The sequence below is a fragment of the Bos indicus x Bos taurus genome, chromosome 12, assembly GCF_003369695.1.
Source record: "Bos indicus x Bos taurus breed Angus x Brahman F1 hybrid chromosome 12, Bos_hybrid_MaternalHap_v2.0, whole genome shotgun sequence".
Taxonomy (NCBI): domain Eukaryota; kingdom Metazoa; phylum Chordata; class Mammalia; order Artiodactyla; family Bovidae; genus Bos; species Bos indicus x Bos taurus.
Genome location: NC_040087.1, coordinates 46,233,495 through 46,248,335, shown reverse-complemented (window position 1 = coordinate 46,248,335; position 14,841 = coordinate 46,233,495). Strand labels below are relative to the sequence as shown.

Here is a 14,841-nt window from a genome sequence, read left to right as displayed (position 1 = left end):
TCCTTAAAATCTCCTTTCTATAGAATGAGGTTTGAGGTCTCCTTTATTATTTGTCTCACATGAATGATAACACAGACTTGAAAGATGAGGCCAAATTCAGTTATCAGAGCCTCATCGGGAGTAGACGGAGGGGAAATGAGATTCCTCAGGGAATGGGTGGAGGCGATGAGGTAGCACATTAAAATTGGTAGGCTTGGTTGGTTACCCATGCTGTTAGGGAGGGGGGTTAGCAGAAACAGCAAGCAGCTAAAAAGAACTAGATCAAGATCAGAGGAAATGAAGAAAAGGATCATTTTTCCTTGTTGTTTCCTTAGATCTCTGTTTCCAAATATTTGTTCTCTTTTTCTGAGCCTAAATCAACCTGTATTTCTTCTTCCTTCAATTCTGTCTCATCTCAAGTTTCACACTATCTGAGCTTAAGCGTGCTTATATTAGTTTGAAAGATCTACACAGCTATATTTCTCTGGTATTCTTGTTATTTAAATGAGTGAACTGTATCATATATTTGTCTTTAACAAAAATTTTCATTTTCTTTCTTACTTCTATGAAGCTCTTATTTTTTTCTTAAATATTTACTTCCATTTCACTCTAGATTTAAAAATATATATGTTTACACTGTTAGTATTTATGAATCTAACATTATGTAATATCTAGTCAACTATAATATAACTTTCTTTTCAAATATAAATATTTTAGATCTTGAGACTTTGATTCCTGGAGTATATCATATTCCACTGAAGAAAGTACTTTAAACTAGCATCTCAGGTAAGCTTCTGGCAGAACCCACTTTTTTTTTTCTCCCCCCCATTCTTGTTCCTCTTAACCTGCAACAACTCACTCCTTGCCCTGAGTGATTACTCAATAATTATTTTGTGGGAGGCTGAAAAGATTGCCTGAGGCCTCTCCACCTACAAGTCTGGTCTTGATGCTAGCCTGGAGTGTGGGGTTAAGGAGGGGTGAACTGAATCTATTCTTGGTGACTCAGGAGTTTAGTTAGCTGAAAGTGTTGGATGTGTGAACTATTTGAAGGTAAATATTGAAAAGAAGCATTTCTGAATCAGTGAGAACTGTGTGAAACATACACCATCTTTTTCAGCCAATCACAGAAGATGAAAGATGTCCCAGCAGTACTGAAGAATAATTTAGGCTTTAGCGAGATAGTTCTCAGACAAACATACATCCAAGCTCGAATTTTGTGTAGCAACTGAATGAGCCAGAGTTATTGCAATTGTTACCAGTTCTCTTCTTCTTTTCCAACATGTTCACCTATCAGAAACTTGAGTTTATGTAGTTTTCTATTACTATGTTATACAAAATAAGATGCATATTTAATGACATGAGAAATTCTGTAGTGGTCAAAAAAAGAAATCCAGATAACAAAGGCCTTGAGGTAAAAACAAACAAAAAAATCACAGCTATGTATACATAAATTGAAAGAATGCTCAGTTAAAACAAAATGCCGGTTCTGGCTTCTAATAGGTTACTTCTTAAATACAAGGCCTATGTTAATGATTATGACAAGCAATCTAATTAGATAACATCATTGGAGTTTAGAAAAACTGACATAAATCTCATTACAAAGGGATAAAAATATTTTGGATCACACTATTTGGTGGAGTATATTCTCAAGCAACTATTTGATGGTAAGCTTTTAGGAAATAGACTAGCAAAAGGACAGGTAGAAGATAAACAAGAAAAGTAAGGAAACTGCAGAAAAAGTGAATTAAAAATGAGACATTTCAATAGGGTCAAAATATTAAGATGGTGAAGAATGTGATAAAAATTTATAACACAAGATTTATGTGTATAAAATAAAAGTGAATTTACTTGACTAGGTTTCAGTTCAGTTCAGTTCAGTCGCTCAGTCGTGTCTGACTCTTTGCGACCCCATGAATCGCAGCACGCCAGGCCTCCCTGTCCACCCTCTCCACCAACTCCCGGAGTTCGCCCAAACTAATGTGCATTGAGTCAGTGATGCCATCCAGCCATCTCATCCTCTGTCGTCCCCTTCTCCTCCTGCCCCCAATCCCTCCCAGCATCAGGGTCTTTTCCAATGAGTCAACTACCCACATGAAGTGGCCAAAGTATTGCAGTTTCAGCCTCAGCATCAGTCCTTATCAGTAAATAGTTAAAATAACAACGATAAGTCACTTTTTTCCCCTAACTGTCCTAAATTTCTAGACTCAAATAAACAAGTGCTCTGGACCCAAACTTAATATTATCTATTTAAAAGACTCTAACTTAACATTAGGAGATACCAGACTCTATAATTAACATCCATAAACCATTAGCATAAGCTTGTTCTGATTTGGTTTATAGGATTTGAATATCTATAACACTGTCTATATCCTTCTGGTCCTATAAATTTTTGTCTGGGACATAGTTGCCTGACTCCCCAAAATTCTTTCTCATATTTAATTACATGTATGTGTAAATTTTTGTGTTGCGTAATTGAATATAGTGAGGGCTGCCGTATTTGCAATGGATGTCTGTTCACGATGAATATCTACAACTAAAATGAAAAATTTCTTAGCTCCAGAAAACAAAAAAACAGGAAAAAAAAAAACCCACTTAGAAAAGACTTAAAATTAAGTGGTAAGTAGGATGTCAAGACAGAAAGAATAAAGCAAAATCTTCATCTTGGAAGTCTAAAGGTTCGCCCCCCCATGTATATTTGTTTCTGTTTAAAGTTTTTAGCATCATATTTATGAAAGGAATTAATGCATATTTTTCCATTTTTTTTTTATCTACAATATCCTTTTTACAAGAAATTGAATCAGTTAGAGAGTTAAACTTTTCTATGTGAAACACCGCAGAGGAACCTAACAAGTATAAAAAGTGCAAACAGTAACATGGTATAATTAAGAAAACCTGGAGAAGAATCATGGCAAGCACAAATTGATTATAGACTTTAGTCTTATTTGTTGTGACATTTGGGGAACAAAGATTTAGAAGTGCGCGTCAGGGAAGTGTTCACATGCTATCCTATTCTTGGGGTCCTATTTTTTTTAGTTTCATTGGGGATTTGCGTATATTCTTAAAATTATTTCACAGCTCATTGACAATTTTCAAGCAACTGTGGGAACTCAGCTTCTACTTAGGATGAATGTAAAACCATGAAAGATGAATGCACCGGACGGGAATTGAGTTTCCTAAGATCTCAGCCTCAGAAGAGCTACAGCCCACAGAAGAGCCTAAGGCTAGTCACAACCTCAGTGTGACAGTTTCCTCACCAGGGAAATGGGACAGCGACATTTCTCTATCTGGTAGAAGTGTTAGGAAAACTAATTAATGTTTAGAAAGGACTTTGAGATTCTTGGATGAAAGGTACACAGTAAGCACAATGTGTTATTATGATTATTTTAATAGTTATGATTACCGAGTCATTAAAAGTGCACTGGTCTACTGCCCTGCAAACTCTCGTCTGGGTGGGCACTGTGGATAACAGAGAAAATGGATTAAAAGAAATAACTTTAATGACTTTTAATTTGGTTTACAGTAAAACATGGGTGGGCAGGTTTCTTTTTATGTATTTCAATTCCTCCTTATTTAAATTTAGCTTTTGTTTTTCAATTCGAATGACGAAGTCTTGAAGTCTTATTTAATAGATGAAAGGTACTAAACAGTTCCTTTTATCCTTAAGAGTCATGAAGATTCTTAGGCTTATTCCACAAACTACTAGAACAGTATAAGTGTATTCTGCACCAGCTACATTCAGAAGAAGTGAACCTTTTGCTTGTGGGACAACATTGAAGAAAGAGGTTTGAAGAATTTAGTAACCTGTATTCTCAGTAAGCTTTCCCTGCTTTATCCAGCTTTTAACCAAGACTCTGCTTGACCTGCTGGAAACAAAGTCAAGCAGATTTAACAGAGCAGCGTGTTGTGGGAGTTGCAGGAGTCAAAAGTAAGAATGTTAACAGAAGATTTTTACAGAAGAGAAAATTGATATGGAGTAATCAAAATGAGTCAAAAACTCATCTGTACATCCTTTTAGATTTTTTAATGTTATATATTTATTTATTTGGCTACACCAGGTCTTAATTGTGGCATGCGGTATCTTCAATCATTGTTGTAGCATGCAGGATTTTTTAGTTGCAGCAATCAGGATCTAGTCTCCTGACCGGGGATCGAACGCAGACTCCCTGCATTGGGAGCGTGGAGTATTAGCCACTAGACTCCCAGGGAAGTCCCTTCATTTCGATTTTTAAAAATTCAGTAGTGAGGGGCTTCCCTGGTGACTCAGTGGTAAAGAAACCACCTGTGAATGCAGGAGACATGGCTTCAATCCCAGGTCCAGGAATATCACATATGCTGTGGAACAATTGAGCCCCTGTGCCACAATTATTGAGCCTGTGCTGTAGAGCCCAGGACCCATAACTACTGAGTCCATGTGCCCCAACTACTGAAGCTTGCACGCCCGAAAGCCCATGTTCCACAAGAGAAGTCACAGCAATGAGCAGCCCATGTACCACAGCTAGAGTAGGCCCAATCACCACAGCTAGAGAAAAGCCCACACAGCAGCAAAGACCCAGCATAGTCAAAAACAAATACATACATTTAAAAAAGTATTTTAAAAATCTAGTAGTAAGGAATGGAGGGAACATAAAGAAATACAAAGAAACTGGTGTCCACATAAAATATTTTAAGTCAAGAGTACTCTCAGTGGTGGAACAAAATATTTCAAGTTTTAATCATTTGGGTTTCTTGAACCCTCCATATATCATGTGTTTCTTTCTCATGAATCCACATTACATAATAATACACAGAGGGATAAAGAATAAGTACATGTATGAAAAATATTTTTAAATCAGAATCTGATTGTATCTTTATATTTTGTATATCTGAGTCTGATTGAAAATAGAAACCTGTTTCATTTAATTGTGTCTCATCTGTGTACCACAAGTCAAATATAAAATCCAGGCATTTTTAGAAATCACAAGAATTATAATATTGAGTCCCAATTAAGTATTAAAAATATATTTGATTCATGAGAAATAGTCACTGTTGACAAGAAAGTTAAGAAGTTCAGTCTAAATGTGGAAAACTGAGATCATTCATCACAGATGCAGTGACTATAATAAAAGAAATACAATAGGAGATCTCAATAGTTTATTTAAATTAAAAAGAGAAAGTGAGCTCTGTTTCTATGCATCAGGAGAATCGATGCTGTGAACTCTGCAAGTGAGGTTCATTACGTTACATTTGGGGAAAGTGATCAAGATTATAAATTTTCTTCATGCTTGTGTCCTCCAGCATTACCAATATACAGGATATTTGGAAGAAATTGAAGCAGAGAACAGAGATCTAGTTTGCTTTAATGCAAGCAGATGACCAGGTCATGAACGCTCTTTGAGAAGATAATGAAATCATTAGTCGTTCAGTTGTGTCTGATTCTTCATGACTCCATGGACTGTAGCCCACCAGACTCCTCTGTCCATGGAATTCTCCAGTCAAGAATACTGGAGTGGGTTGCCAATCCCTTCTCCAGGGGATCTTCCTAATCCAGGGATACGACCTGGATCTCCCACATGACAGGCAGACTCTTTACCATCTGAGCCACCAGGGGAGCCCCTTGAGAAGATATACTTGTTGCTTCTTCTTTTTGCATAAAAGCTAACAATTCTCCTATAAAAGTGGAGGCCTGTAGAAATAAAAACACAATTACTTCCTACAGTTGTTATGAGGATACCATGAGATGGTGCACTTAAAGCATTTAGCATTGTGTTGGCATGTATTAACAGTAAGAACTCAATAAACGTAAAAGTATTATTATCCTATGAAAATTGAATTTGATGTATGGATGGGATGAGGACTGTGGGCTTCTGCCCAATTTACAGGCACATTCCAGTGATCCCAGCTATGTAAAGGCAATAGAATATGCTGTCTCAAGAAGCAATAAAATCTCCATCCCAGGAGATTATCCAGCCTAGGCTGGAGCCTAGGTTACCTGGCAATGCTTTAACCTAGAATTCACATTATAAGTGGGTAAATAAATGATTATTCCCAAATTGAAATTAATATTTTCATTTGTCTGGAGATTCATTGATGCCAAAGTTCCCCATTATATTATATCTAGATATTGAAGTCTAGCAATTTTTAAAAACTGAATTGTATCTCTGCTGGCTATCTAATATTATTAATACATATGGTAATGTATATATTTCAGTACTATATGAGGTAGGGAGGTCAAATCTGGGGCTCTGTGACAATCTATAGGGTTAGGATGGGCTGGAAGGTGGGAGGGAGGTTCTAGAGGGAGGGCGCATATGTATACCTATGGCTGATTCATGTTGATATATGGCAGAAACCAACACAATATTGTAAAGCAATTATCTTCCAATTAAAAATAAATGTTAATTAAAAATTGGAGATAGTTGATTTACAATGTTGTATTGGTTTTAGGTGTACAGCAAAGTGAATATATATATATATATATATATTAATATTGAGTATATAATATATATATTAATATTGAAAGATTGAGGGCAAAAGGAGAAGGGGTAGTAGAGGATGACATGGTTAGATAGCATCACCGACTCAATGGACATGAATTTGAACAAACTCCGGGAGACAGTGAACAGAGGAGAATGGCGTGCTGCAGTCCATGGGGTCGCAAAGAGTCAGACATGACTTAGTGGCTGAACAACCATGTTAAAATATTCAGATTTTTTTCCATTATAGGTACAAGATACTGAGTATAGTTCCCTGTGCTATACAGTAGGTCCTTGCTTATCTATTTTATATATTGTAGTATGTATCTGTTAATCCAAAACTCCTAATTTATCCCTCCCTCCACTCTTTGTTCTTTTGTAACCATAAGTTTGTTTTCTATATCTGTGAGACAATTTCAGTTTTGTAAATAAGTTCATTGGTATAATTTTTTTTATATCCCACATATACATGATATCAAATCATGTCTAGTATTTTTTTTTAAGTAAGTTGCTTTGAAGTCATGTCAGTTAGATAGTGATGTTTTCTGCACATTAAATAAAGTAATAAAGCATTTTTAAAAGAGATAGAGAGAGACAATCTATCCTGACCGAAGCACATGTTGCATTGTCTGGCCCTTCATGAGCCTGCATCTGGCTTCTGTTCATTCCTGCTGGCCATCCCACATAGACTGTCATTGTTGGGAAAAACTGGAAGCATTTATAATTGAATTTATGCATCATATTTGTTGTGGTTATTAGGGTAAAACATATGCACTATAAAGTTTATCATTTAACCATGGTTCATTGTACACTTCAGTGGCATTAAGTATATTTACAACATTGTGCCACAATTCATCCATCTCCAAAACTTTTTCATCTCCCTAAACAGAGATGCTTTCCTATAAAACAGTAACAGCCAGGCCAGACATGGAACAATGGACTGGTTCAAAATTGGCAAAGGAGTACGTCAAAGCTGTATGTTGCCACTCTGTTTATTTAACTTATATGAAGAGTATATAATGTGAAATGCTGTGATGGATGAAGCACAAGCTGGAACCAAGATTGACAGGAGAAATATCAGTAACCTCAGATATGCAGATGATACCACCCTTACGGTAGAAAGCGAAGAGGAACTAAACAGCCTCCTGATGAAGGTGAAGGAGAAGCTGGCTTAAAACTCAACATTCAAAAAATGAAGATACTATGTATTTAATTGTATAAGGGTAAATTTGCCTAAACCACTTTGGATCTGCCATTGTGTTTCTCCTTTAATGCATGTTTTTTGAAAGTTAATAAGCTATTGTTGCTCATTATTCATTTTGACCAAAAAATCATAAAGCCTATTTACAAAAAGATTTATCATTTGACCACATTTTGCAAAGCATGATATTCTTTTTCTAATTCTTATCTTGTCATAGAAAAATTTTTTCATGATTTATACCCTTGGTTGGTTTGGTTTCATTCTATTGTGCTTTTTTCTTCAATGTTGCTGTGACTGGGTACTTTCTTATGTTGTGAGGATCAAGAAAACCCAAACAAAAAGGTAAGTTTATTAGCTACAGTAGTTAGAAGTACAGAGATAGGGTGGGCTCCATGGTTGGCAGATGTAGTGGTGACTTTTTCTTTCTTTCTTCTCTGCTCTCCAGGATACCTGCTTCAACTCAAGTCCCTTTTCCAAAGGACTGCTAAATGTGCCAGAAGGAATCAGGACCACATCTCCCCACTGCCACCTGTAGACAGAGAGAGTCTGTACTTCCGTCTAAGCATCACAAATGATGTGATGAATGAGAATGCACAAATTCTCATCCTCACAAATGAGAATGCCAAGATTCTTTGTACCCCTAGAGTCCATCCCTATCACCTCTGCACATATGACAGTGACCAGGAGACTAGAAGAATGCACTGAACTGTCTTAGGGCAACTGAGTACTGGGGGGCAGTCAGTATTTTCCAAGGTACCTTGATCACTCTACTGAGTTAATTCTTGGAAGTGGGGAGGAGAACATGAAGGAATGTGTGCAGATCCATCAACATATGACTCATTCTCATATCCCATGAATTAAATGCGGAAAATATTTTTTAAATTATTTAAAATTACATTGGGAAGTATGAGAAAATTATGATCTCAGGTGGAATATTCCAACTACGTAGCTCTTACTTTACTACTTACAAAGCTTGGCCATACAAACTTTTAATTGTCTAATATAGAAATCTGGGAAGATAGTGATAACATTTGGATAAAGGATGACATACAGATCACAAAGAATGACTCTCATATATTTTCCTGTTGCCATAGGATAAGAAAATAAGATGCTTAAGAAAGCAGAATTTGTCTCTACAAAGAAATATTGCATCTATTCAATCAGTGATCTCAATCTTTATTTCTAGAATTGGAACAGTTTCTCCTAAAAAAGTGGAATAAAGAAAAATAAAATGTGAATCCATGAAAGTTATTGGTTCATTTAAAGTAGAAAATCCAAATTAACTTCTTACTCTTATTCTCCTCCTTCCAACAATGACATTACTCTCTGCTTATTTTTGCAATTATTATAGGAAGAGGACTAGTGGAAAATTCAGAGTACAAAAAAAAGTCTGGACTTTCAAAGTTTTTAGAGTATGTCTTTGGAAAAGTCACTTAGGATAGAATTTCTTTTCCCAATTTCAAGGAAGCAGGCCCTTAGACTAATTTCAAAATTCATCCATTTGGTTAAAATGTTAAAACCTCAGATATTACATTTACATATATACCTCCAACTCCATCTCTGGCATTACAGAAAACCAAGTACCCAGGTCAACCTTTGAAAACAACTAAAACTTCTGGATAAGTAATTTTTTAAAATCTTCTTAAACACAGCCATTAGTTGGTGAGAAAGTAAGATATTCTGAGACCAAGAAATAAATGAAAAGGGGAAATTCAGGGCAGAAGCAGAACACTAAAATCTGTCTTATTCTGTGAGCATTTAAACACAGAGATAAATTTTAGTTTCAAATTTCTTGACCATGATTTCTTTTCCCTCTTTTCCTTTCCTTTGCTACTTGCGGAACACGGCCAAGGCTGAAAAACGTGGAGGAGTCAAGAAAGTGGTGGTGTCTTGGGGTTCAAAGAAATATCAGAAACTGGTTGGATGAGGTTGCAGTTTGGCTCAGGAGGTGGAGTTGGAGTTGGCTGAGCAGTCAACAGAGGAGGTAGTGGCAAGGCCGTAATCTGGGAACACAACAGAAAGGCCAAGACCATGAAGATAGCTAGCACGTTGGGGGTAGCAGTTACATACAAGAAGACTGAATAAGTAAGTAAATAACATTGAGGGCAATGGAAGTCAGATTTCTTATTATCAGAGCACAGAGTGGGGAAACTAAGCCAGAATGAACACAATGTTATTACTGGATTAAGAATGGAAATACATAAACTCACAGGATAGATGAGTGACAGAGACTTAAATAGATACAAAGATATATAGATGTATACAGATACATATATAAATATTCAGACATTATAAATAGATAGAAATAGATATAGAAACATAAATCTGTGTGTGACAAATGTTTTTTTTTTTCTAATTATATTTTTTATAAATATGCCTATACAACATGCATTCCCTACCTTGTTTACTGAGAGAACTTAGAAATGAAACATACACAACAATGGGCACGTTGAATATCCAGATCTTGGTTTCCTATATATAGTCATCCACAATGGACTGGAATTCCTTGGAGAAATAGCTCACTCTAGGACTGGGGCATGAAAAGCACAAGATGGAACCAGATTTGCAAAAATAACGGAACTTTCAAAGAATGATAGCAGCATGTCAAAATGGGCCTATTGTAACATGAAAATAAAGAATAATAAATGGATTACAATAATTTAAATAGAGTAATAAATACTCTGGGAAGAAGAAAAAGCTCCTTTTTACAATGGAATGACAACTTGTAAATATAGGAGGAATAATGGAAATAGATGAGCACTATTTGGCAGCCATCACAGTGCTGTTTGATTCAAGGAAGCCATAAATAGAAATTAAAAGGCAAGAGAAGAAAGTACAAAATTTAAAAGGTGGTACAAATAAAACCACAAAGTAAGATGATAGATATAAATATCAAAATATTAGTGATTTCAATACATGTAATTGGACTGAATGACTTATTTAAAAGACAAAGCATACCTACCTGGATTTGAAATAAATGTTAACTCCTCAAAAGGAATTAGACTTTAATGGGAAACCTAAAACTGTGAAATTACAAAAGAAGAAAACACAGGGCAAAAGTTTCAGGATTTGGCAATGATTTCTTAGATATGACATCATAACCACAACAGCAACAATAATAGCAACAACAACAAAAAATAGATAAATGGAACTATATCAAACTTAAAAGTTTCTGCATAGCAGAGGAAAGGATAGAGTAAAAGTAAAGGACAAAATGGGAAAAAAAAAAAAACATTTGCAAAACATACATATTGCAAGTCAGAATATATAAAGAAATCCTACAGCTCAACAGAATGAAAAATATACTCCAGGGTTTCCCTGGTGCTCCAGTGATTACAAGTCCATCTTGCAAAGCAGCAGACACACAGGTCAATCCATGGTCCAGGAAGATCTCACATGCCACAGAGAAACAAAGCCCATGGATCGCAATTACAGAAGCCTGCATGCCTATAGCCTGTACCCCACAACAAGAGAAGCCACTTCAATGAGAAGCCTGCATATCACAACCAAGAGTAGCCCCTGCTCACCACAACTAGACAACGCCTGGGCACAGCAATGAAGATCTATCATAGCCAAAAATAACTAACTAAATAAAGAAAATTAATTTTTAAAAGATACATTCCTAAGAAGACACACAAATGGCCAACAAGTATATGAAATGATGTTCAGCATCACTAAATATCAGGCAAATGTATATCAAATTCCCTTGATATACATTGATGTATGTCAGATGTATATCAAAACCACATGTTATAGGAGAGCTACTAACTAAAACAATGGGGTGGGGAATAAGTGCTGGTAGAAAGTACAAAATCAGAACTCTTATGCACTGCTGGTGTGAATGTTAAAATGATACAACCACTGTGGAAAACAATGCTAAATTTCCTCAAAAAATTAAAAATATGTAGACATGTAAGACCCTGATGTTGGGAAAAATTGAAGGCAAAAAGAAAGAGGGTTACAGAGACGAGATGTTATTAGATAACATCACTGACTCAATGGACATGAATTTGAGCAAACTCCCAGAGATAGTGAAGGACAGGGAAGCCAGGCACACTGCAGTCCACGGGGTCACAAAGAGTCAGACAAGACTGTGTGACTGAACAACAACAAACCATGTGATCCAGGAATCTCAGTTGTTGGCACACATCCAGAAGTATTGAAAGCAGGATCTTGAAGAGATATTTGCACATCCATGTTCACTGCAACATTGTTGAATATAACTAAGAGGTGGAAGCAATATAAATGTCCGTCAATGTATAAATGAATAAGGAAAATATAAAAAGCCCAGGTACAGTCCAATTCTGACTGTTCATAACATCGTATGACATGGACTCGATGGGAACAAAAGCTGAGCTGTTCTGAAGTTTTAGGGGTGATGAGAGTTTGGAGATGGGAATTGAGCTATCCTTTCAATGCTGTCATGTTGACTATGAATCTGTCTAATGAGAGAAATTTGTTCCCAGGTAAGACTTAAAGTAAAATGGTTTACAGCATTCTCAAGTAAAAGCAAATAAGCTGAGTAGCCAAACTAAGTTTACACGTAAGCAGGTAACGTTACCTACCTCTCATTAGAGTGAAAGCAACATTCTGTTTCTCTAGATGACACAATTGCAAAGAAAGCAATCTTTGTACAAGAAAGTAATCAAACGAGGTTTTGGAGTCTCAATATAAGGAGGAGCCAACCGCCCACCCCAGCCTAGTGAGGGCTAGGAGAACGTGTCCTAGGGCCTGCTGCTGCTACTTCTGCTAAGTTGCTTCAGTCGTGTCCGACTCTGCAACCCCATAGACGGCAGCCCACCAGGCTCCCCCGTCCCTGGGATTCTCCAGGCAAGAACACTGGAGTGGGTTGACATTTCCTTCTCCAATGCATAAAAGTGAAAAGTTAAAGTGAGGTTGCTCAGTCGTGTCCGACTCTTTGCGACCCCATGGACTGCAGCCCACCAGGCTCCTCCGTCCATGGGATTTTCTAGGCAAGAGTACTGGAGTGGGGTGCCATTGTGTAAAGGAGAAGGGAACCACTCCAAAAATACTTCTGACCTCCCTACCTGGGGGAAGATTTTCAAGAGTTTTTCTTTAAAAGGGAATGAAGAAACATCTGCATTAAAATATCACATATGGTGTTTCTGGTTTCCTATAGTATTATTATGTTTTGTTTTGTTTTTGCCAAAGACTAGTACAATTGCAGGCAACTGTCGTTTCTTAAGACAAACTTAATTATCCTTAAATAAATCTTTTTTAAGTTTTGAAAAGTACTAGAAAAATTCATTGGCCAAGCAGACAAAGAGAGGCAAAGGGAGGGTGGGATGAATTGCGAGAGCAGCATTGACATATATATGAATAGCTAGTGGGAATCTGCTGTATAGCACAGGGAGCTCAGCTAGATGCTCTGTGATGACCTTGCGAGGTGGGATGAGAGTAGGATGGGAGGGAGGTCTGAGAGGGAGGGGATGTATGTTTACATATGGCTGATTTAATTTTTGCATTGGAGAAGGAAATGGCAACCCACTCCAGTGTTCTTGCCTGGAGAATCCCAGGGATGGCTGAGCCTGGTGGGCTGCCGTCTGTGGGGTCACACAGAGTCGGACATGACTTAAGTGACTTAGCAGCTTAGCAGCATGGCAAAAACTAATACAATATTGAAAAGCAAGTATACACCAATAAAATTTTTAAAAATAATTGATCAAGACTTAAAAGAAGATTATTAAGCATGACTTGTCTATCACATATAGGGAATGGTGTCTGTTACAAAACCTGAACTTACATTTTCCAAATATGTTTCACTTCCATCTGTTTGAAACTATTTAGCATCCCCTCCATATTGAAGTGCTATTTGTACAGAAGTACATAACAAAGACTTTGGGAAATTTTTTATTTAAAATAATAATAAATATATTCTCTCAGAAAAAAAGAAAATGTGGAATATACATACAATGAAATATTATTCACCCTCAAAAAATAAATAAGTTCTGTCATATACTACAACATGGATGAATCTTGAAGACATTATGCTAAGTGGAATAAGCCATTCGCAAAAAGACAAATACCAAATGAATTGACCTAGATGAGGTGTCTGAAGAAACAAAGGGCAATGTGGTTACCAGAGGTTGAGGAAAGGGGAAATGGAGAACTGTTTCAGTTTTGCAAGATGAAAAAGTTCTAGAGATCTGACATATGAAAATATACATATAATTAAAGTGACTGTGTGTGCATGTGTGCATATGTGTGCTCAGCCTTGTGTAACTCTTTGCCACCCTATGACTGTACACAACCAGGATCCTCTGTCCGTGGGATTTTCCAGGTAGGAATACTGGAGTGGGTTGCCATTTCCTCCGCCAGAGGATCTTCCTGACTCAGGGGTCAAACCTGTGTCTCCTGCCTCTCTTGCATTGCCAGGAAGATTCTTCACCAGTGAGCCACAGGGTATGCACTTAAAAATAGTTAGAATGATAAATTTTATAGTATATGTATTTTATTGCAATTAAAAAACATATCAATTGCTAACAGAAGGAAAGAGAGAGAAAGGAAGAGAAAAACAGGAAGGAAAAAAGGGACAAAGTCAGCAGCTCCATAGTGTCTACAGAGACACACTAAAACATAACAGTCCTGAAAAGATAAAATAAATGGATTATAAATATTATAACTGATGAATACTAAACAAATTTTAAAGATAAGATGTGTTTATAAAGATATATTAGACAAAATAGACTTGAGGAAATATGTATTAGCAGAGAAAATAATAAGCATTACAAATCACCAGAAAGATAGAATTCTCATCTTATATCACCTAACAACAGACCTCAAAGTGTTTAAAGCAAGACATCACAGAACTATAAGAACTAGACTAATCCAGAAAATGGGTGATTTCAGTACAATTTTCTTAATAATAAATCATATAGTCAAAACATCGGTAAGATTATGAAAACTGAACCACAACATTAACAAGGTACATAGAGCACAGAAACCAATTATGCTCACAGTTGTATACTTCCTTTTTAAGCACACATAAAATATGTAAGAATACTTGTTAGGGGCTTCCTTAGTGGTCCAGTAAAGAGTCCACCTTGCAATGCAGGGAGCGCTGGTCAGATCCCTGGTCCTAGAGGATCCCACATATTGGAGCAACTAAGCCCATGTGCCACGGCCACTGAGCTCGTGTCCTGCAAATTCTGAGGCTCCCATGCCCTAGAGCCTGTGCTCTGCAACAAG

At 36.7% G+C, this 14,841-nt stretch overlaps 1 long non-coding RNA gene across 1 annotated transcript in view; it reads right to left on the bottom strand.

The window, feature by feature from the left end:
• Window positions 1-5,512: 5,512 nt before the first annotated feature.
• The window catches only part of LOC113902425, a 29,113-nt gene continuing 19,784 nt past the window's right edge, over window positions 5,513-14,841 (bottom strand). Inside the window, exon 3 of the long non-coding RNA XR_003513815.1 lies at window positions 5,513-5,641. This is a non-coding gene — a long non-coding RNA (uncharacterized LOC113902425). The remainder of the gene's footprint in view (window positions 5,642-14,841) is intronic.